The sequence below is a fragment of the Armigeres subalbatus genome, chromosome 1, assembly GCF_024139115.2.
Source record: "Armigeres subalbatus isolate Guangzhou_Male chromosome 1, GZ_Asu_2, whole genome shotgun sequence".
NCBI classification, from domain to species: domain Eukaryota; kingdom Metazoa; phylum Arthropoda; class Insecta; order Diptera; family Culicidae; genus Armigeres; species Armigeres subalbatus.
In genome coordinates this window covers 232,484,564-232,508,972 of record NC_085139.1, presented here as the reverse complement: position 1 = coordinate 232,508,972, position 24,409 = coordinate 232,484,564, and the positions used below count along the sequence as shown (strand labels likewise).

The 24,409-nt window shown below is 37.7% G+C and overlaps 1 protein-coding gene and 1 long non-coding RNA gene across 5 annotated transcripts in view; one reads left to right on the top strand and one right to left on the bottom strand.

Annotated features, from left to right (window-relative positions):
* Positions 1–24,409, top strand: part of LOC134205866 (uncharacterized) — a 131,889-nt gene that overhangs the window by 87,915 nt on the left and 19,565 nt on the right. The gene's annotated exons all lie outside the window — the stretch shown is intronic.
* LOC134211741 (uncharacterized) lies at positions 17,130–18,355 on the bottom strand. Its single transcript, XR_009979080.1, has 3 exons — positions 18,253–18,355; positions 18,128–18,184; positions 17,130–17,843 (listed from the first exon to the last, which is right to left on the bottom strand). It is a non-coding gene; the product is annotated as an uncharacterized LOC134211741 (long non-coding RNA).

Genomic DNA, 24,409 nt, shown 5'->3' with positions numbered 1-24,409 from the left:
CGGTAATCAATTTAACGATGAAGGTATTACATTGTGGAACTGTGTAGTTTCGCACCTCAATTGTATTTCCCGATATTTTTAGGGACTTCAACTCATAAGGCAGGCCGTAACGGGTCAATGGAAAATCAGGACCACGATGTTCAATTCAACAATCAAGGTATCAAATTTCAAACCATTCTAACAAGGTGTCCCTAATGCACTTCTAAATATTCTAGAGATTTCAGTTCAATACAGTGTAGAAGGGATAGATATCGACAATGGAAATGAAAGTTATTCGGAAAACTAAAATCGTGGGAGGATGAGGCCGGTCTTCCCATAGATAATCAACAGGTCGTAAATGTCGCTAATGGTTCACAACTGCTTAGTATTGATAATAATATACAGCTTCGATCGACAATTTATAAGAAACGAGGAATGAGATATCGGACGCACGAAAAGGACGTGAAAGCCTACGAATTCATGAAAGCTGGAAATAGTTTTCACGAATATCAGTCGTTGAACAAACATTGCATTAATCACCGCACATTGCGAAATCACATATCAGCAAGTACAACAGATTCAACAGAAGGTGTTCTTTTAGTGGAACCATTGAAGGAGTATCTATCGTCTAACGGCTATTGTTATGTAGTCAGCTTGAGTGAAGATGCATCCAGTTTAACACCTCGCCCAATGTATGATCCTGCAACCGATAGTATTTCCGGACTGGTTCCTCCGTTTGACAAAAATGGAATGCCTGAAATGCATCATTTCATCATGACGTCTGCAACGAAAATGGCGAACGCTTTAAAAACGTTCCCCTTAGGAACCCTGACATATGTACATGATATTGGCGACACCTATGGAAGTAGGAGCGTCCCCTTTTTGTATCTACTATGCATGTGCTGACAATAACTTCGATTCAAACATAGTGCTACGAAGATGGAAGTATGTGGAGCGAGAATTATTAGCAGCAGGGATATCTGTCATTAGTAATTGTTCGGATGGAGACCCTCGGTTGCTCAAAGCGATGGTTTCAAGATCAGGATTGGCTGTGTCAATGCCAAACTCAAAATGGGGAAAATGGTTTATTGCTCCTGAAAGAAATACTCCCGTTTGTATACAAGATATGGTTCATCTGGTCAACAAAATCCGACATAGCTTGGTAAATCCAAAAAAATCTGAAGGGTTATGTACAAGACACGACCGCCCAACCTAAACTACGTAGAACAGTTTGGTGCATTGAGGAATGTAGTCATATTTTAAGATAATTCATTCGATTACTTATGTCACTGGTTTAGAACAAAATTACCATAACTTAAAATATAAAAAAATGTTGGATACCGTATTCAGGGGTGACGTCCGAGCCTTCACTGACAGTCTGGAGGTCGGATAACAAAATCGTTCAAAAAGGTCATTTATAATTCAGTTTTATTGTTGTCAGATACATTAAATCTATTCTACAAGCATTCTATGTAGTTGAAACAGTGACCCATTTTCACCCCCATTTGACCCGTTGTCTCCCCGACGACGGTACGATAACCTAAAATTTTAACTTTAAAACCCCAAGTGGTAATAATGCTTTTCACAGTTCCAACGGTTGCATTCGACTTAGAGTAAAATTAGTAGGGATTCAGTTTCATTCCAAGTTTTCGACCACTATTCTAGTTTATTTGTAGTAATATATAGGTGGAAATAGTGGAGTATGATTATTAAATAATACTGTTCTGAAATGAAAATAACTCACTAGCGTTACATAGTTATGATATCCCAAGCAGCGCAGCACACGTTGAGCCAATCTTGTTGCAGTAACCATTAGAGTGATTCAAATTTTGACTTGTTTGCCCCTCGATGCTTAAACGATTGCTTTGGCCTTTTTAATAATCCTCCTAAATTTTAAGTTGATTTGGATCTAATTTGAGTGAGCACGCGCGGTGTGAAGTTTGTATGAAAATTACTATGAAAACAGTAGCTTTCATGGAAAACCGTTCCCTAACGCTTCCCTTCAAGTTCTAAAAACATATGAGTACACCGGCAATACAGGAAATTTTACAATGAAACAGACCGTCTTTGTTGCCAAACGATTTGATGCTCGCCACAAAATTTATTAAGGAAATACTGAATCGTGGGAAATTGGATTTAACCCGTAAAAGAATAACATGAGCATTTTTGTTTTCTTCATAACTTTGCTTCTAAACGAGAAATCACTTCGCAACAACAACTGCCTTTCAGTTTGAGAAGTATTCTGTGTACTCAATGTGTTGATTATATTAAAATAGTTCATGGGCCACCTCACGGAACGGTTTTTCACATTATGGTTAGTTTTCATAGTAATTTCCATGCAAACTTTAAATGCACAGTCAAATTACATCCAAATTTGCTAAAAATTTAGGAGGATTATTAAAATGGCAAATGCAATCGTTTAAGCATCGGGGGGCAAAAAAGTCAAAATTTGAATCACTCTAGTAACCATATTGTGAGAGAATTCGGGCATATATAAGTTACTGTGATTGATGTGCTATATGTTTGTTGGGGGTGTATACTGGTCAGTGCGTGTACCACGATTTAGCGATTTTACGACAGATGCGAGACGATACGCATCGGCCTTGGATCTTGCAAAGAATCTCTGCTCTGGCTACGGACAAACAGGTGCCTCTGTCCAATGGTAGTCAGAGCATCAAATCATCACTGGTGGAAGAATACGAGCCTTGAACCTTCGGCAGAATTTCCGCCTTCTATTATTAGGAGTGACGAGGAAATGGTTGGCAGAGAAGGGATAGTCGTATTGTTGAGTCCGACAAAGAAGCGCGAGTCGATAAAACCCGGTTGCGCCAACTAGACATCAACAAATACTAGCCATGTACCGTTTTGACTCAAATTCCGAACATGACTCATATTCCGAACTTTAGCTTTTAAATGTCCATTTTAACTTTATTCGTGTTATTTTCTCCACGGGAGTTTGAATTCGTTTGTTATCTTGATCCTCAGTGCGGAAAACCAATGACAGTTTTAGTTTTAGGGCTCTAAAACGCCAGTGTTCGGAATATGAGTCATATTCGGGATTTGAGTCAGAACGGTACCAAAAACCAAACCATTCGGTTGAGATGCGCCAGAGTAGTAAGCAGTAAGCGCTGCGGACGGGTATTTGTGCTGTTTTATTACAATCTAACTCCCACTGTCTGGCAGTGGCATTATGGATAACATATTCGTGAAACCATATTATTAATATAATTGCAAGAATCTTAGATCCGGGAGCTAGAAGGTAATAGTTCTATTATAACCTATAGCCCGTTTCAATAAAGTATGCGTTCCGAAGCTATAGCCGTATACAATATTGTACCCACAGAGTATCTGAAGTGCATTCAAACTTCCTGAATTAAAATTGAATTCTTTTGATTTTGGCGCATATTTAATAATAACAATATAATTAACAATTTGCAGTTTATCATAAAATGGCTTACCATTTTCCTAAGTTATCTTTGAATCGAACATGTTTGTTCATTTGCATTGCGATTATCGCATTATGACATTGCATTGCCGTTGCTAACAATCGATCATCCTATCCTTGCACAAACATGCGCTTGTATGTATATCGCCGACTGCGGTCACTGCTCTGGCCCTACTTTTTGTGGCAAACTGGTGCGAAGCACCGCACAAAAAGAAGAGCCCAAAAAACGATTGTACCCCGTTTGGCATAAAGTCATTTGGCATAATGCCGTTTGGCATAATGTCGTTTGGCATAATGGCCGTTTGGCATAATGGTCGTTTGGCATAAGGTCATTTGGCATAATTGTTATTTGAGCTGTGTAATGGATAAGTAAGATTTGTTGAGCCATTCAGTTACGCAGTTTCCTTCATATGGGCATTACAAGATAATTGGGAACGGAATTGTACGGCGTGACAGATTAGGAATAAATATGCTTCCTGCCAAAACGGGACCATTTGAATTTTGACGCACCTACCAGCAAGACTTGACCATTTCTCCCTTCTATGAGCAAACGGTTTCTAAGTAAGGATCATATCTCCCCTTGCATTGAACCGAACGAGCCAAATGCTTGAATTGAAAGAAGGAGTCATATCATCTCTGGCTTCTCCTGGACAAATGCATTTTTAAAAGAAGTGATCATTATTTCCTTTTCCTTAAGCCGAGCAAATACCTGAATTGAAGGAAAAAATCATATCATCTCTTGCCGTCTGCCGGGCAAATGCAATTTCTGAAAGAAGGGAAATATCTTCCCGTGTCTTAAACCAAGCAAATACCTGAATTGAAAGAAGGAACCATTTCGACTACCTGACACTACCAATATATCCATTACCCATTAATGCCATTACCCCAAAGGCCATTACCACGAACGCCATTACCCCGAATGAGTGCCTACCCCGAATGCCATCACCCCGAGTGGGACACTACCCCGATTGAGCAAGTATCCACAGTAGTCCTGATTTCAAGTTTACAGTTTATCTCAGTGAAAAAAAATTAAACAATAGAAATTTATTAATAATTCATGTGAATGATTATTACTTGTTGTATGACTAATTCAATAGCAGGTTGACTCCAAAAACTCCCATTACATATCATGTGCTACCTTTGAAGACTGTTGAAGTTGAGGTGAGAATTTCGAAGCACGTTCCCATCCTCAAGGGAGCAGGGAGCTGGAGGAAATTTCAGCCCACGTCGACTGAGCTTGAGACGGTTCGCGAACATGTATTTAAACAGAATTTAGGGGTAGAAAAAGTTGCTTCTGAAATTTGCCGGCGGTTAACCTTACTGTGACAAGAAGGGCATGACGACAAGACCCTAGAATGAGAAAATCTCTTCTGTTCGTCGAATATGCTTGTTCCTCCCATGGCAAGGAACAGGCATAGTTTCGTTATACCTTGCAAACGCGATCATTTAAAGGAGGTGCTATCTCTTCTATTCGTCTCATACCGGGCAAACGCGTTTTATAATAGCAAGCATTTTCAACTCTGTTCGCTTTAAACAGAGCAAATGCGTTCATTAAAAGAAGGCATCATCTCTTGTGTTTGCCTTAAATCGAGCAAATGCGTTCATTAAAAGAAGGCATTAACAACTATGTTCGCCTCATATCGGGCAAATGCATTCATCTTATCAAGGCATTATTATCTCTGTTCGCATTAATCCGACAAAAGCGTTTATTTAAAGAAGGCATTACTAACTATGTTCGCCTTATATCCGGCAAATGTGTTTATCTAAAGAAGGCATTATCAACTCTGTTTGCCTTAAACCGGGCCAACGCATTTATTTAAAGAAGGTGTTATCGCTTATGTTCGCTCTATACCGAGCAAATGCGCCATTTTACGATTCATCGGTATCTGTGGGTGTTAAAAATAGTTGCCTCATCTTCCCTTGCCTCTAACCGAGTAAATGCTTAAATCGAAATAAGGAACCATACCATTTTTTGCCTTCAACTGGACCTTCTGCCATTCTCTGAAAGAAGGGATCATACCTTCCCTCGCATTAAACCGAACAAATGCCTGATTTGGAAGAAGGAAGCATATCGTATTTTGCCATCTGCCGGGTAAATGTATCCTTTGAAAAAATGGAACCATATCTTCTCTGATGTAACTGTCGGGAAGTTGCATCCTTTGAAAGAAGGGATCATATCCTTCTTTGCCGTAAACCGAGCAAATGCTTTAAATAAACAAATGAATAAAATCTTCCCTTGCCTTCGCCAAGAAAATGTATCCTTTGGAAGAAGGCACTATATCTTCCCTTTCCTAGAACTGAATATTGCATACATTGTGAATAGGAACCATACATATTCTCCCTTGTGTTATGCCTGACAAATGCATTATTTGAAAAAAGAAGCATATACTTTTTAGACTTATGAACGACAAAGAATGCTTTTAAAAAGATGAATATATGTCATGCAGAAATAAATTCATTTGCTTTTTATTGCCTTTTTTGTGTAAAATTGTTTTTGCTCTTGAGCACTTACAATTTTGCTTTTTTACTTTCCGTATTTTGTAGTTTGTTTTAATCAACGACGATCTTGCTGCTGACCAGAGGTAAAAAGATTTCAAGTGAAATAGGCAAATTTTATTACCAAAGTACCTTTTGCAGTGATTTGATAGAATCTGAACTTTAATTCGAAAAAATCAATTTAAAACATCTCTCTTATAATGTTTAAGTGACAATCATTATAAATAATTGAAATATTATGCGTAAGATTCGATATTGATGATTACACAACTATTATGCCAAATGACCATTATGCCAAACGGCCATTATGCCAAACGGCCGTTATGCCAAACGACCTTTATGCCAAACGGCCTTATGCCAAACGACGTTATGCCAAACGACTTTATGCCAAATGACCTACCACCCCAAAAAACAACTACATTGAACGACGGCCGAATGAGACTCACGTTGCGAACGGGAAAAAGAGGTGCTGCCAAAATGGTCCAATACCCTACCTTAACGTTGATAATCAAATGTTTCAATATAACTGGAAAATTAGTGGAGAGTTTCCGATTCGATTGATATATAAATCTCAAAAATCCATCGAAAGATGAATGCGCTATTAACGTTCAAAATCTTACATGATTTCGTGACGGTCTCGGATTTGGAAATTTTCATTTGTCACCCTGTATCCGAGTCTTCCCCTTAGACGTAGTTTACGTCAAAACATCTAGTGCTGGGTATGATCATATATATACAAACATGTATTATGATATAGTTAAATGCGTCTTTTTTCAATCTTCCAGGGCGGTTTGAAGTATCGTTGTCTCACTTACAAACACTTATTGCAAAAAAAGTTGGAAAAGATAAACATTTGCTAACAGCATCAGATTTGAATACTAGAGATAAAATGAAGTTTGACCCAACCATCAAAATGATGAACCCTGACGTACGTAATCTCCTGGCAACTCATGTTCCCGGAAGCGAAGGGACTGTTTTATTGCTTAACATAATGCATCAAATATATGACTCGTACCTTAGATAATTAATACATAGATTTGCCACTCAAGGGCAACATCAAGCAACAGATCAGCAGCGCTTAAAAACGACTGTCGGCCGTTGGGTGAACTAGTTGGCTTGCGTGAAATGCGCAGGAAAAAACGAACATTAATCCAGTGTGTTTTTTCATCAGGGACTATCTGGTTTTATGTTTTAAATATTTGTTTTTTAGTATCAAAACAGTGTTTAGTGTTTAGTAACAGAAACAACTTTACTGTTGAAAGCCGTATTGCTTGTCACAAGAAAACTGTGATATAAACAGTTAGCTATTGAACCTAAAATAAAACATGAAGTAAATAATAGTGCTGTCCAATGAGCATCTCGAAGTAACTCGAAGTTGTTCCCGTCCTGCTCGTTCTTTTTTCATCAACTAATGGACATGAGACGGATGGGAATAACTTCGAGCTACTTCGAGCCCCACACATAGGATACGTTTGCGTTGCGTTTGACAGTTTTTCCATGGGAAGTGTGTCAAACGCAACACAAACGTATCCTATGTGCGGGGCTCTTTAATATATATGTGGATACGACATTTTGAAATGGTGTACCTTGATCGTTTTGAAAGTAAAACAAGGTTTAGTTGCGGAAGTTAGACGTAAGCTGAAGTGCAAGTTTGACGGAATTAAAATGGTGTTTCGTAGATGTGAGTTCCAGAATTGTGAAAGCACTGCTTCCGGACCTACTTCAAAAACATTCCACAGTGTCCTGATGAAAAATGGGTACTTTTCCAAATAGAATGATTTTCTTGTTTATCATCATGATGACATTTTTTTGCCCATTTCAGCTCGCGAGATTTGGAGAAATGGAAAAATATCTGTGGGGTCAAACATTTTACGAAGGACTCATTTGTGTGTAGCGATCACTTCCAGGATGAGGACTTTGTCAATCCGCTTTGCAAGTCACAAGGGTAGGTATCGCTAGTAAGCATGCTTTCGATTGCTAAATTGCTAAACTACTATAGTGACATAGAAAAAATGATGAGAAAACGTGTCTCAATGCTTAGATAATTAATACCATTAATACCATTATCATTAGTTTTGTGTTATGAACCATGAATCGATAAGAAAGAACAAACATTAACACTCCTTGATAATTATAATTTCAATTCAATGAATTTTTGAAATGGAAATGCATAGCTAGCCAGAGAAAATTTCCTTCACCGAAATGAAATAAAAGACAATTAGATTACTCAATGAAGGAAAATAAGATGTATTAACATTGACGTCAAGTTACTTTTTATCAAATGATAAAGCTTGTACAGTAAACGTTTGCTAATGGAGTTTAATTTAGTTGGGGCGTTTTTAGTTGGGGTTCGTCAATGGGGGCAAAACCCAAAGATCAAAATGTGATGTCAAAACAGCGTTTTGCTTTTGGCGGGATCGTTAGATTTTGACGCATGTTATTTTCCGCTACACAGTGCACCAGATGCACGGTATTGAAACTTGCGACTAATAGGAAAAAATGATTTTCGTGATTTCAAGAATTCGGTTTTGAGCTGCACATTTAATATCTTCCTATAAGTTCACAGACCTAATATTCATTTAGAATAAAATTTCATACCAAGTTACTTTTTTATGCAGATTTTTGACCACAGTTTTGAATTACTCGGTACGTATCATTCCGATAGGTTCATGCTTGGGTTACTACATAATTTTCTCATATGAAAATTACAAGAAAAATTACAAAAACCCTAATTACGATTAGTGTGGGAGTGTTTCGGGGCTCTTTCGGGTTCGATTCCTGGTGCCGGTCTGGGCATAAAAATATTTTCGTGTGAGCCGCATGATATACGAATGCAAAAACTGGTACTTTGGCTTAGAAATCTCGCAGTTAATAACTGTGGAAGTGCTAAATGAACATAAGCTGCGAGGCGACAATGTCCCAGTGAGGGGTGTAATGACAATAAGAAGAAGATAGGAGTTCTCAGCCACTATGCAGGACAATGTCTACCGGGTCAGTACTTGCCTATAACCTTTACGATACCAGCAGACAAAAACGGCTAAAATTTATTTTTCAATTTGCTCTCATTTCGTCAATGATCAACCGATTTTAACAAAACTGGCATGGTTGGATCGAAAATTTAATATATTTTCAGGAAATGGTTTGAGGACTTGAATTTTTGTAATGGTTCTGGATTGATGCCACAACCCGGGGGGTACCTATACTGCCGTGAATCGCATATCTGTCCCATCTTTGCTGGGTTGGGACAAATATGCGATTCACGGCAGTATAGTAACCCAGAATGTAATTCTGCCTTATAATTTGAAGTGTGTTTGATCACCTTCAGGTGGCCAACCTGGAGCTGGTTCCAATGAGGACATCTACGGAATTGAACATATTGGTGCCGTTCGACGGCTTGAAATTCGGGATTTTCCTCGAATAAGAGCAAGATTAACGGGAGCGTGTATTAGTCGTTTGGCAGCGCAGTATCATCGCTTGACACTTTACCAGCCGCTACTAAACGAGCTGCTATAACAGTAGCGCAATTGACAGGTGACTCAATTTGGTAGCGCGGTAAGAGCGCTGCTATTTGATAAACTGTCAAGTGTTAAACGTCACCGGTACGGAATACAACAACCAAATTGAGAGCCGAAAATACAGTCGGGATTCGCCGGTTGGGATCTTAATAATTGGGTCACTTTTTAGTTGGAACTCCGCCTCCGTTTTAAAATTCATGATTTTCCATGAATAAGGGATTGGAACTCATTCAGTGTGTTTGTTCTCCATGAACAGAAACCTTGAATCGTTCCAGATGATGACCCAATGAGGACATTTAAAAAATCGAGCTTATGGGTGCTAGACCTGTGCGCCGATTGAAATTTTATCGGTGGCGGCGTGTTAGACCATTTTCAGTCAGCGGTGGCGGCGTGGCTCGGCGTGAACCAATTTCATGAATTAGATATTTTCCGAATTTTTCTTAGAATTTCTTCTCTCTCAGGAATTTGTCCGGAAGGTCCTTCAGGAATTCTTCAGGAAGTTTCTCCTAGAATTACTCAGGAAGTTCATCCAGGAATTCCTCCGGAAGTTCCTTCAGAAATTCCTCCGAAAGTTCCTCCGGAAGCTCCTCCAGAAGTTTCTCCAGGAATTCTTCCGGAAGTTCCTCCAGGAATTCCTCATGAACTTCCTCCAGGAACTCCTCCGGAAGTTCCTCCAGGAACTCCTCCGGAAGTTCCTCCAGGAACTCCTCCGGGAGTTCCTCCAGGAATTTTTTCGGAAGTTCCTCCAGAAACTCCTCCGGAAGCTCCTCCAAGAACTCCTCCGGAAGTTCCTCCAGGAACTCTTCCATGAAGTTCCTCCAGAAGCTGGTATCGTAAAGGTTAATAAAACATCCGGATGTGACTGACTAAACAATTTTTGAAAATTTCATCCAATATTTGATTTTTAATAAAATTCAATTTACATGTACATTAGGGTGGCTCAAATTAGTATGGGAAAAACTTTTTCCAATTTTTTTGATGGGCCGCCCTCTTATTCGGTTCTATTTGATGCCCTGATGCTCTGGACAAAATTTCAGCCAAATCGGTAAATGTTTGGGTGGTGCTAAACCCGTTGGAAGTTTATATGCAAAAATGTATGCAGAAACATCCAAAAACTGTAAATTGCAGTTGGACGGCACAACTTACGAAGAAGAACTACGATACTCATTCAGATTATGAAGAATTTAATACAGAATGTTATGCAGAAAACCGCGAGAAGATTAGAGTTTGCCCGGCTTAGTTATTAGCATTTCTCTGAAGCGCGGTTTGAGCAAATTTCGTTTCTTTTACCTTTGAAAAGAAATAAATTCACCCCTACAACATTCCAGTAAAATGCTAATATCTTTGCCTAATAAACTCTAATCTTCTCGCGGTTTTCAGCATAACATTCTGTATTTAATTCTATAAGAACTGAATGAGTATCATTGTTCTTGATCGTAAATTGTGCCGTCCAACTGCAAATCACTGTTTTTGGATGTTTCTGCATACATTTTTCCATATAAACTTTCAACGAGTTTAGCACTGCCCAAACGTTGACCGATTTGGCTGAAATTTTGTCCAGAGCATCAGGGCAACAAATAGAACCGAATAAGAGGGCGGCCCATCAAAAAATTTGAAAAAGTGTTTTTTGAGCCACCTTAATGTACATAGCCTCCGACCGACAGCTGTACCATCTTGTATTGTGCGAAGCCAAAGTTCGTATGAAAATACTATTAGTTCCATGGATGTTGACAGTAATCACAGTGGATTGGAAGCAGATGATATTCTGTATCATTCGTTGGATGTAGTGGGTGAAATAGTAATTGATGGTACCTGTAACTCTGCACAAAATATCCCTCTTACGACAAGCCGAAATCACGAGAATCACAGAAAAGCAACAAAGCAACACGATCATGACTATTGTTTCGATCCCATACGATCTGTTTCAATGGCAGAGCGGTTGATTGATCTCGAAGCAGAAAACTTGAGACTGAAATCGGAACTGCGAAAGAATAAGCAATCTGTTTGTAAAAAGAATGCTCTGATCGTTAAGTTACGGTTGGAGTTAAAGCAATTGAAAGAAAATGTAACAACACTTCCAGTGAATCCGCTTAACGATCCGATTTTATGCGAATTGCAAAAAAATAGAAATAAGAAATGTCGTGGAGCTCGTTATTCCGACGCTATGAAGAACATGGCACTGGTACTTCAATATTGCTCAACGAAAGCGTATCGACAGATGCGTCAGTTCATGGCATTACCTGGATTGAGTACGGTACGAAAATGGCTGGGTCGTATAAATATTCATGAAGGTTTTTCAACAGCGGTCCTTCAGTTACTGAAGATGAAGTCAACCACGATTACGGACGACGAGAAACTCGTTACGCTCTTTATAGATGAAATGGCAATATCAGAGCGGATAACGTATTTCTATCAAGCGAAACCAGACTATTTCAGTGGGTTCCCAACCAAAATACCTGGAAAAGACACTACAAACACAAAAGTTAGAGCCAAATCCGCGTTGACTCTAATGATTAAAACAATCAAATCGGGTTTCAAGCAGGCCATTGGCTATTTTTTTTGTAATGGTTTGACTGCAACGCAGCAGAGATCAATCGTGGATGAGAGTTTGAATCGAATTACTGAGGCAGGATTTATACCTAAGGTTATAACGTGTGACCAGAACAGTATCAATAGGAACATGTTTTCTAAAGAATATGGCACTACAGAGGCGCAGCCATACTTCGATATGAAAGTCGGGTCAGATATCAACCGTGTGTACTGTATGTTCGATGCTCCACATCTCATAAAATCGTGCAGAAATAACCTGCTCAAGCACAACGCGGTTTGGGATGGTCAGCTCTGTAGCTTCAATGATATAGTAGATCTGTACTGGGAAGATGTGAAGCACGTCCCGCGACTCGTACCTGGGCTGTCGTATGAACACATTCGTTTATCACAGTTCAGCGAGATGAACGTTGGTTTAGCTGTACAAGCTCTTAGTCGTTCAGTAGTAGCTGGTCTTAAGGACTACGTGAGAACAGGAAAACTACCAAAGCGAGCTTTGAACACGGCGGATTTCTGCGAAAAATTCGATTTGTTGTTCGATGTAGCAAACAGCTCGAATCTTAAGGAGAAGAAGGTAATCTTTAGATCATTGTTGTAGATTAAATGATTATAACCTACCATTAATTTTATCTACAGGAACTAAAACGGCCCTTGAAATCTGGTTCTGCGCACTGGACCTTTTTGGATGCGATGACGAACAAGCTTCGGAAGCTTTATTTCATAGATAAAGCTTGTCTGGATCTCTCCAATGTAATTATTTTTATGTGTTATGTTACTTAAATATTGTTTGGGCCATGAAAGTTATAGCAGAAATGTTTCAGTCTACCTTATGCCAGTCACCCTTATAGTGGAATGAATAAATGAACAAATAAATATAAATATACACTACCCGCCAAAAGTATGGAAGCACAAAAATAACAACCCCCCCAAAAAGTTTTGTATCACTCCAGAACTCCTATATTCGTGGTGATGTATCATTGGATCTTTTGCATTTTGAATGACTAAAATAACCTACTTCACCGGATGTTCCGGAACTCCCACAGGACCAGATGGTGGCCACCAAGGGTCAATGAGTGGTGTTTGAATTGGTTTTGCTCTGGTAGTACTACAACAAACGGTTTAGAAAAAGTCGCAGCTTTCTGGGACGAATTACTGAAATTGACCACTTCACCGGATGTTCCGGAACTCACGGAGAACCAGTAGGTGGCCGCAAAGGGTCGTTGAGTGATGCTTACATTAGTTTTGCTCTGGTAGTGCTACCACAAACGGTTTAGAAAAAGTCGCAGCTTTCTGGGACGAATTACTGAAATTGACCACTTCAACGGATGTTCCGGAACTCCCGGAGAACCAGTAGGTGGCCACTTGGGGTCAACGAGTGGTGCTCGCATTGATTTTACTCCGGCATTGCTACATCAAACGGTTTTGAAAAACTCGCAACTTTCAGGGACGAATGACTGAAAATGACCACTTCAACGGATGTTCCGGAACTCCTGGTGAACCAGTAGGTGGCCACTTGAGGTCAACGAGTGGTGCTCGCATTGATTTTGCTCTGACATTGCTACATCAAACGGTTTTGAAAAACTCGTAACTTTCTGGGACCAATTACTGAAATTGATCACTTCAACGGATGTTCCGGAACTCCTGGAGGACCCCAGGTGGCCACTTGGGATCGAGCAAGCGTCACTCAGCATCGATTTTCCTGTCATACTGCGATTACGAGAGGTGATGAAAATTTCGCATATCGCTGGAATGAATGGATGTATGAAATAGTGATTTCGTACGTGTTCCTAAATACGAATCATCCGGATCCGTAACTCTGGCAATGCACCCCAGGGAGCTAAATTGTCCTCCATCCTAATGCACTTATCGTTGTAAACAATTTTGTTGTAGGTTCCATCATTCAAAATGGAAAAGATTCGATGATACATCACCACGAATATAGAAGTTCTGGAGTGATGCTAAACTTTTTGGGGGTTGTTGCAATACTTATTTTGCGGTTCCATACTTTTGGCTGGTAGGATTGAGTATATATACACACACACTAGCTAACAATCCGTTTGTTCGATTTTCAGGAAGACAAGTTTCCATCATTGATGAAAAACTCAAAAACACCGTTTTTTATCGAAGGTTGGCTCTACTACATTTCTGCATTGAAACTCCTTTGGCAAGAATTGGAAATGCAGCATGACTTCAAGTTCCTCCGCACTCGTAACCTGTCCCAAGACTGTCTAGAACATTTTTTTTCTGTAATTCGATGGAGGAACGGAAATAACACGCACCCTGATACTTCCCAGTTTTCTTCGGCGTACAAAGCAGTAGTGGTGAACCAACTGATAGTACCAAAAAAGGTTGGAAATGTTCAAGCCGATGTCAGCAAGTACATTGTGGCAAGCGATGAATTAAAAAAGTTGGATGTTGTGCATAAAGATCCTTCTCGCAACGGATCAAACAATTTCGTGGAAACCTTGCAAGATATCGACGATTCCTTCGATGAAAACCAGCTTTCGAGTATACACTGGACGACGGGATGGGCATGTAGCAAACTGAGCCATGCTGATTGTATCAGTAGAATGACCTTAGGTAGCGACAATATTACAAGTGATCAAACATCCTTTGCTGGGTATAAGAAATATAACGAACTTGTAAAAATACATACGCCAGGTGAAAAAATATTTGATTACTTCAAAGGTGTTTGCAAAGTATTTGAGCAATATTTCGACCAATTGTTGGAAATGGATACCGTAGGAGTGAAGGAGGAACTATTGGATATAATACAAGTACTTTTTAAGTATCCTTCGGTATCCATTGAAGACAATGATGAAGATATGGAACACTCAAATGCAGATCTCGTCATGGAAGTACTTTGCCACACGTGTGCATTAAAAATCACAGATAAATATTTAAACATGCTAATCTGCTGCAAATTAAGCAAAATGAACGATGGATTCAGAGTGAATAGCGACCGGAAGAAGAAAACGAGAAGAACTGAAAAAGCGAAGAAACTTAATATTTCCCGTTTGTCGCATTTAATGTTCGACACATCCAAAGGTAAAAAAGTTTAATTCTTTTTCGATTCGCAGACCGACAAACTTGTAAATATGTATATTGATATTATGAATTCTTGTAAATATGTAATTAGTCCTTTTGATATCATATTTTGAATTTCATTCTCATTCTTTTATTTTCTTGATAAGTAATAAACTTAATTTCCTTGTTGTTTATGCTAATGTTTATATAAATTTATAGCTACTTTTTTAACTTATTGTGTACATATTGTAAATAATAATTTAGATTAGTAATAATGAATGTATATAACTAGATTTAAGAACGCTTCCATTTTACTCTATAAACTATAACTCTAGGGAAAGAAAACAGTAAATATATCATCTATGTTTATTCATTTTTCCGAATTTAGAATAAAGATTGTCCGTTTTTATAATACCTTTTTCACTTAGTATGTGCATCAGCCTACTATCATAATAGAAAGTCCCGTCCAAATTATATTTCTTGTTAAATATTATTTAGCGTGCTTAAATTGATTTACAGATGTAGATATAGCTGAAGAATGAGTTAATTCAACCCAATAGCATGTACATTAGAGTGGGGCGCAGTTGTATAGAAAAACGCAAACTTCGTCCGATCAAGTGAGATCAAGTTTTTTCTGAATCGTTTTGGGACCCCAATCAACTGTGCAAAATATGGGCTCGATTGGTTGCGACCTCGCATGCCGCATCGCGTTTTAAATTTACATGGAGATTAGTATGGGAAAATGTACTTTTAGACATTTTTGCTCTTAGCGGCTTCAATTTATCATCAATCACGTGACTCAATACGTTAGTATATAGCCTGGAAGATACCGAAAGACTTTGCCTAAGAAAGTATGCAGCTGGAAGGTCTACAAAAAATGTTATTACGTTTCGAAAATTAATTGTTTAAACCATATGCAAGAAATCAATTTTTCTGCCAGCACCGGACAACCCGTAATTGTCAGAGGGCAAAACCCATTTTCCTTATAGTCGGAATTTTTACTTTGTGAAATTATTCCTAATATCTCCCATTAGCTCAGAAGTCCTATACAATCAATAATTTTGAAATAACACTCAGTTAAATTATTGCTCCACGTAGTTCAGCAGTGCTGGCAGACTAAATGATTTTTTGCATATGGTTTGAACACTCAATCTTCGAAGCGTTATAACTTTTTTCGTGGACGTTCCAGCATAGTGCCTTCTTCAGCAAAGTTTTTCGACATCTTTTGGGTTATACTTTAACGTAGTGTGTCACTTGGTTTACTGATGAACTGAAACCTCTAGTAGTAGAAATGCAAAAATATACGTTCTCCCATACTAATCTCCATACAAAATTCAAACGCGATGCGGAAAGCGATGAAGCAACCAATCGGTCCCAAATTCTGCACAGTTGTTTAGGACCCAGAATGGCTTCGAAAAACCATTATTGATTTGAAAAAATGACCATGACGCCCCACTCTAATGTACATAGAACCGTCGAATCTTCCGCAGTAGGTATAATATTCATACGCATCATCAACATTAATGACTGAGCTGGTTCAATATCAAATATCATCTACATATATAATCTTACTTCTAATGCAATTGCAGCTTAATAACAAAGAAATAACAAAATAGGATTACAAGTTTTCTAGAAAGTGTGTTTCACTTTAGAAATATAACTGAAAAAATATGATACCTTTCCGTTCTATTTCAAAATGCATTTTTATCTCCAATTCGAGTATAAGAGTATAAATGAACTTTCATATTCAAATCGACAATAAGGTAGAAATTATTCTTCTTACAAAGGCATTATATAGATCTGCATTAAAATGTACATATACGATGCTCAAAAACGGGACTGACCCATCTTACCCCACCTTGCCCTAATGTTGATGGTGAGCGCGAAGATATGTAATGATTGTAATGTAGTGATTTTTATAGAAAGCATTTGACTGGTGAATTTGTTTTTATTTTAGCAGCATTCTTGTTTTGAAAATGTTCTTAGTCAGGCGATTCTTACTCAAATAGTCATAAAAAAGTACGAAACTCTCTCGGTTTTTCTTCATATGGGATAACGACAGGTACCTTGGCAGGTATCCCATTCCAGGAAAAGGCTTTTCAAATTCGAGATTTTGTGGTGCCGTACGTTAATATTGCGATTCTTTTCTTAAATCCGCAAACTGGCGCGCCAGTTACGCGCCGGCTCCCGTGCGCCGAGTTGTGCGCCATGCAAAAAGTAAATAAAGACATGTCAAACAGATGTGATCTTTTGGCGCGGTTTTTCACATTCGCTTTTAAGGTATGCAACATATTATTGTCCCTCGATGGATAGTTAGTGTTTGGTGGAATAAACGGGATCTTTTTTATTTTTTTACATTTGTTGCTACTGCATTTGGATCAGTATACTGTAGTAATAATTCCCATTAGGTAATCGTGTGTAATACGTGATGAAATATTTTGCATTTCCATAATCAAGGTACCACAATATGGCAAATACCTTAGCGGCGCACAATCGAGAGAGACAGAGGTAAAATAGCAAAATGCTATAAAATCTCGAGAAGCATAATACTAACCGTTATAATTATCACTCTAGAGGGTTGGCTTGAAACGCAATAACCTTCCGGAAATACCTGTCGTTGCCTTATATCTTAGTGTATTTGGATTACCTTTCATAGAATATTATGTTTGATGCACTGATAGTCGCACATAGTCTCATACATTTAGAAAGGCCAGCTTGCATTTCGGCTTACCATCCTCCGCATAAAGACGTCTAGAAAACTTCAGGTTTTTTGGAGATTCTTGCAATGCAAAACCACTGGATAGTTTTCAAACGGTTGAAAGCCATGACAGGATCTAAAAAGAAACAAGATTATATTTGAAAGAAAACCCATTCACGAGCTTTATCGAGAAAGTATGAAGATAAATACAATTACAAATCCTAATGCAAGAAAACGATAGCTATTCCCGGCAGACCGCTTCCCTCTGAAACGGCAACTGTAATATTTTGTATCAGGAAGCTACATCGATAATTCACGAGCTTGTACCAGGAATGGGTTCCCTGCCGGAAATATTATCGTTGCACTTCACATTTTTTGGATTTTGAAAAAAATCTAGCCATATAGAATTATGGTACTTACTTTGGTAATATTGTTGACATCACTCCGTATGCACTTGAATTCATTTTTGTTGGGTAGCTGCAATTGGAGTTCATATATTTTCTCAGTATATATAAATGTGTGCATAATAATTGTTTAATATTTACCTCAAAATATTCTTCAAGTTGGAGTTCGATAGGAACCCGAAACAGTGGACCGTAAATCGATGAAAATACTCACGGAAGTCTGACAACTTGTGTTGTCATTTTTGTTGCCGGCTAGCGTAATTTATCATTTAGTCCTATTTTAAAACTTGAATCCTTATTTTTTTGAATTCAACTTTTTGGGTGAACTGAAGTGTTTATAAAAAAATAACCAGTGCCGGGCCAGTAAATTGAATTCAGTGCCATCATATATAGGACTGTTCACAAACTAAGTAAGGCTGTACAGAGACGGAGGGAGTTAGTTCTAGTGGTACTGGCATACAAATAAATTAAATAATGAATTCGAAAGAGGGGTGGAAGAACTTTAATATTTCCAAATGTAATGTTTCGTAATTGGTGAACACGCCTTTAATTGAAATTCTAAGAACAAAAAAAAACATTTTCACAAATTGGATATATTGAAATATTCCGCTATAAGCACCTCCAACATCTAAATGTCAGATGAAAATGCACCAGTAAAAAGTCGATGTGCGCAGGATGAATTTGAATCAAAATGCGCAGCCCACATTGATAATTACTTCACCCAATGGCCATCAGATGGCGGTTAGGTTGTTGCTATCAGAGTACAAGCCGCGATGTGCCACTGAGCAATCTATGTATTAATTATCTAAGCTCGTACACAGCAATTAACATGCATGCACTCAAGCGAATTTATTTGATCTGGTATAATTTCAAGTTTGAAGTGATTTTAAGAATTATGTGATTTCTAATTTTTACAGGAGCTCATTATTTTTGCTTCGCGCTTGGCGAGGATGGTGTTGGAAACAGTTTCACAATATCAAAAACTGTATTACATCAAATGTGTATTTGTCACTTGAAATAAATGCACATTTACTTGTCATTTTCCTCTCTTGGTGCAGAGATCGTTGGGTCCCGCAACAATTCATAGTCGAGCACTTATCAAGTCAACCAAATGAGCATGTATTTCGAGAACTTAGATCTATGGCACCAGCAAATTCAACAAAAATTAATTTTTGTATGGGAGAACTTATCACTAAAATGAAGCGCCTGCAAATGCAGTTTAAAGTTAAATACACGTGGAAGCATGTATTGAAATTTCCAACTGGAACCAAAAAACATACCGATTATGACGAAATTAATTCAAACGGGTTGCCCTCAGATGAAGAGATTAAGATTACCATTGAAAACGCAAGAATTGATGCGCATGCCATGCTTAAATCGATCGGTATTGAAGAAATGGACATAAATTTCAATGACCAGATCAACTTGAAGACAAAAGCTACGCAACCAGATGACAATGAAATATTAAGTACGGAAGATGAGCAGACAGAATCAGATGACGATTCTAATGCTGTGGAATGTGGTGGGGACAGTTATGAAGAAACCACAGAGGAAATAACAAACGCTGAAGAAATTTTTGAAAATTGCGGAGGCGAACTAAATTTACGAGATTGCTCAACTGGCTTCAAACACACCTTCAAAATTAAAGGAAACAACGAAAAAGTATACAACATCAAGAAATCCACAGTGCTGTGGATGCTTCACAACAAGAAATTCGAATATTCGAATGATCGAATAAGAAGGTTTCATGGTCCTAAGAAACTATCATCGTAACAATATATACGTAGTATCAAGCGTAGTATCCTAGTAGTATAATTTATGCCAAATAAATGTACCTTTTTAGCAGATTAGTTATGAGAATAAGTTTTATTTTTTCGTCTAGAAAACACAATTTACTCAGTAATTGTTGAAATGGGATTTTTTCAACCTGAATTCCTTGAAAATGTTCTTACCATACATATTGTGGATAATTAAAAATGGAGCGAATATGTAATCTAGGAACTATTCAAGGAAGCTTCAAGCTTGTGAGGATTTCTGGGAACTCGTCTGTAAGGGTCACTGCTCTCTTAATTCATAACATGCACCCATATCAGTAACAATCAAAAACAAATTATTGGAGTGAAAATTCTTTTGTTTCTCAATTTTGAGTTTATTTTCAGTGGTTAGCTCGAATTATAGAAATAAATAATTATACAGATTAAGCCGGAACAGTCATTTTGGGAATATTATTCATATGTTATAAATGATGGAACAATATTTATCTTAAAATCAGCAATTAAAGCTTTCAGTCACAGTTTCGAAACGTTGGCAATGATATAAAATTATGAACAATTTCACGTGACTGATAGCCGGAAATCCTGATTATTAGAAACAAATCCAACCGAAATTCCTTGTTTTAAATTACGTTCAAAAATTATAAACATCTGAAGATTTGATCCAGAATTTCCAAAAGGATCGCTGAAAAGTCAATAGACTTAAAAAAAAAAGCATAGTGCACAGATTTTGCTTTTGGTAGAATGTGGCAGTTATCAATTTATTCACTGCTTTGCAATACCATCCAGAACTTCTTTTTATATCTTTATTATCGAGACTTTCAGCCCAAGGCTGGCTCGTCTCGAGAAACAGATTTTCATGTAAAGATATTCAAAAATAATGGATAGAAAGGAACAATATATTTTGAATCTTTGAGTGTAGCACATATTATATTTCTCTTAGGCACAATGATCTACGAACACAGCACTATTTAAGTCCGAAATATGCATTTGGTTTTATTATTTTAAGATTATAGCTCCTTCGAAAATCTCCCGCTTTTCATTTAGCCATTTTTTGTCCATCCTCGTCTCGGTACGGCTCTTCCTTTAATAGTAATGGAATTCAAAATTGGATTCAAGAAATAAATGAGTTCCACTATAAAACGAACATTACCACTATTATGGGAACAGTTTTCCAATAAATGGAGAAAATAAAAACTTGAACACAGCACGAATGACTTATAACGTTATTTACGTATTTCTGTACCTTGTTCTGTAACAATCATAATGTCAGAACATAAACAATGCTTTCCGAACCAGGGCTTTTTGATCAATATTCCATACGTACACAATAGTATTTCGCTAGTATTTATTAGTATTTTGGAATACTGTGAAAAGTTTAGAGTTGGTTACCCCTTGACTTAACCCGTAAAAGGCCGGGACGACAGTCACCTCCTCCAAAGTGCTCGTTCTCAGTAAATCGTTGACCAAATTTCATGACCCCGGACCTTACTCAAAGGGGATTAGTAGAACTTTTCCCGCGTTTATGAGTTTAAAAAATGTCTGTGTTTTTTCCTTATTTGTTGCTATGATGGTCAAGAGTCTCGTTTCGACCGTCTTCCAATGCGGTTGGTTTTTGCGCTCTACTTTTGTGCGGTGATTCGCCTAAAAGTAAAACAATAGAACCAGTGCAGTGACCGCGGTCGAAACAAATGTGTAGTGTATAAAAAAGTGCTGCAGATCCTGAAGACGTGCGCATGAAATGTTCTGAAGTTCGCCTCGTAAGACCTACATAACAACGACCTCCAAAATGTTTTCGGCAGCTATCAAAACCTTTTCCAACAGATCCTTGAATACCTGCCAAGAATCGTTATACCGATATTTCTGCATTTCAATACATTGAAGGTCATCCAAAACGTTCTTGAGTTCAGGTCGTCAGATCTACAATCAAGTAGAAGCGCAATGGTTGTTTCAAATCAAGCTCCGAGCAACAGAATTAAAAACTGAATGTGTATTTAGAAACCCTCTTTAAAAGGCGGAATTTGGCTGCGACAGCTGTCAAAAATGTTGCTTTGAAAAAAGAGAAATAAAACATTGCAGAAAAATAATAGCAAAATATACCGTTGATGAAAATAATGATGAGAGTGATTACAAAATAATATTTTTACATTATTATTTGTTATTGTACTATCATTGAAATTAGGTGCCCCTTTGATTTAATGGTAATGCTAATTAAAAAATAAGATTGATGACCACGCGCTCTAAAAATAATGTAATCTTGGGCAATAAATTTAAAATAATCAAAACAGTAATTCTAAATGTTCACTGATTGTATTAATTGTTCCCAAAAACTTGGTTTACGTGGTGAAAACATCGTCTAATAATGAATTTCAGTGATAAAATTCGCTGACTTGAAAATGCCGCTCCATTTACAACATGGCCATCAGAAATTAGCATCAGAAAAATGTTTTTCTTATTAAACACCGTTATAAACTCTTTGCTATGCAAATATTCTTATTTGGGTTATTCATTTGACCACACTACGACAAAAACTATAAACATGTTCAATCAGTCAAAATGGATAAGACTTCTATAATTGCTTCGCTCTATGAATTGAATAATTCCCTAGAATTAGGGTGACCATATGGTACCGTCGTTCGGGGTGACATTGGGCCTAGGGGGTAAGATTGGGCCAAAAACGAAAAATGTTTCAACTCCTAATATCTCAGAAACTGTTACGAATTTTGATGAAAACTTCAAACGGTTCGAAATTATAATAAAATTCACGTCTAGGAAATCACAAAACAAATTCCAAGAACTAATTGTGCTCGTACGATAATGCTTGGAATTTGAATGTAAAACTATTGATCGAATGAACCCGTATTAAAATAGTGTCATTAATGTCCCACAAATCTATTACATAACTAGTTTTTAGATAGATGGATACCTGGTTATCATGTTACGATAATCTGTTGTTGTTTTATCGAACCCTGTGAGGGGTGAGAATGGGCCAATTTGAAACAACGTATAACGTATATAATAATTTCCCTCATTTATTATTTTTTCCCCACACAGAGGTAAATTCATTGTTCAAGCTTGTACCAAACTAGTTAAAACTTGATTCCAATGTTAACTACTAGAGCATTGTAACATTTATTTGGAGCATACCACATTTTGGCCCAATGACACCCCCGTTGGCGGTATTCTTAATGAGGACATGTCCTCCTTTTTTATTAATAACAGATGCCTCCTTTTACGCTAAAATGCCCTCCTTTTTGGATACTTAAAAAAACGGTTTTCTTTATTACCGTTTACTGCTTTCTAATATTAAATATTGTCCTTTAAGCAGAGCTTAAATTATTCATCTTCATGAAGAAACTTCGGTCCGAATTTTGACAAACATCGCATGAATATTCAAAACATAGAATGACATAATCAGACGACTACTCCACGAACTCATTCATTCGACTGTCACTGAATGTGTTTACTATGTGCAGAAAAAAATATAATTATCATTGTGTATGTTGATATTTACCGCTGAAAGTGCCTCGCGGATGAAAATCGGATTCAGTCCTGTGTGATAAATCACTTTACTCATTTGAAACGTGTTCAGATTTCAGATAATTTATCAATTTGTAAAATGTGCATAAATATTCAATGACTAATATTCAACTGAATATTGACTGTCCAGAGCCGACTATGAATGTGTCGGAAGTGAACTGACAAATGAAGAAAAATGGACTTCACTAAAAAATTTCGATTATTTTACACTCTGCCTTTAAGTTCTCGAATAAAATCAATGTTAATATCGAAAATTAAATGCTTGAGTTACAGTAACACAGGTGTCGAAGATAACAGAAGAATCGGAATTGGGAAAAATGCACGCACGGTACGTTTCTAGAACGTGTGACGCAAAGAGTAGCAGCAATGTCATGTCTAGAATGAAATAGTAATATGAACTAATCTGAACAGCTCAGTTTCTTTGGGGCCTTTCCTAAATTACGTAACGCTTTAGAGGAAAAGAGGGGATCAGGCCGAGCGTTACGATTCATGAAAAAACCTTCTATACAAAAAGTGTTACGAGGGGAGGGTGGGAGTCCAAAATCATCAAATTTAGCGTTTCGTAATTTCTGAAAGAACCTTCCCGACCAGCACAAGTCAAGTGAAGCTGGTTGCTTGCAGCAACCTAATTGCCTTCCGGAGTATGAAACCAAATGCACTCGCGTTGTTAGGAGCACCCCATTCAAAACGAAAGCCACGCAAAACTGGCATTTTTAGTATTCCACGCATGCATATTTTGAATTCCGGGAGGCTTAAATTGTGATTCACAATGGCATTCAAGAAAAAAAAATCCCCCCCTGGTCTATTAGGCATCTTGTGTTCGGTCCTTATAGAACCTAATGTTCAGTCAGTTATCTATTGCCAAATGTTCAGAATTGTATACGATCCGCCTTTTTTTCAAATTCTGTGGAATATCGCTGAAAGAAAATGCCAGCATAATACAATTATTGAATAATTCTCGCATAACTTTTCAAAAGGACCTAAGT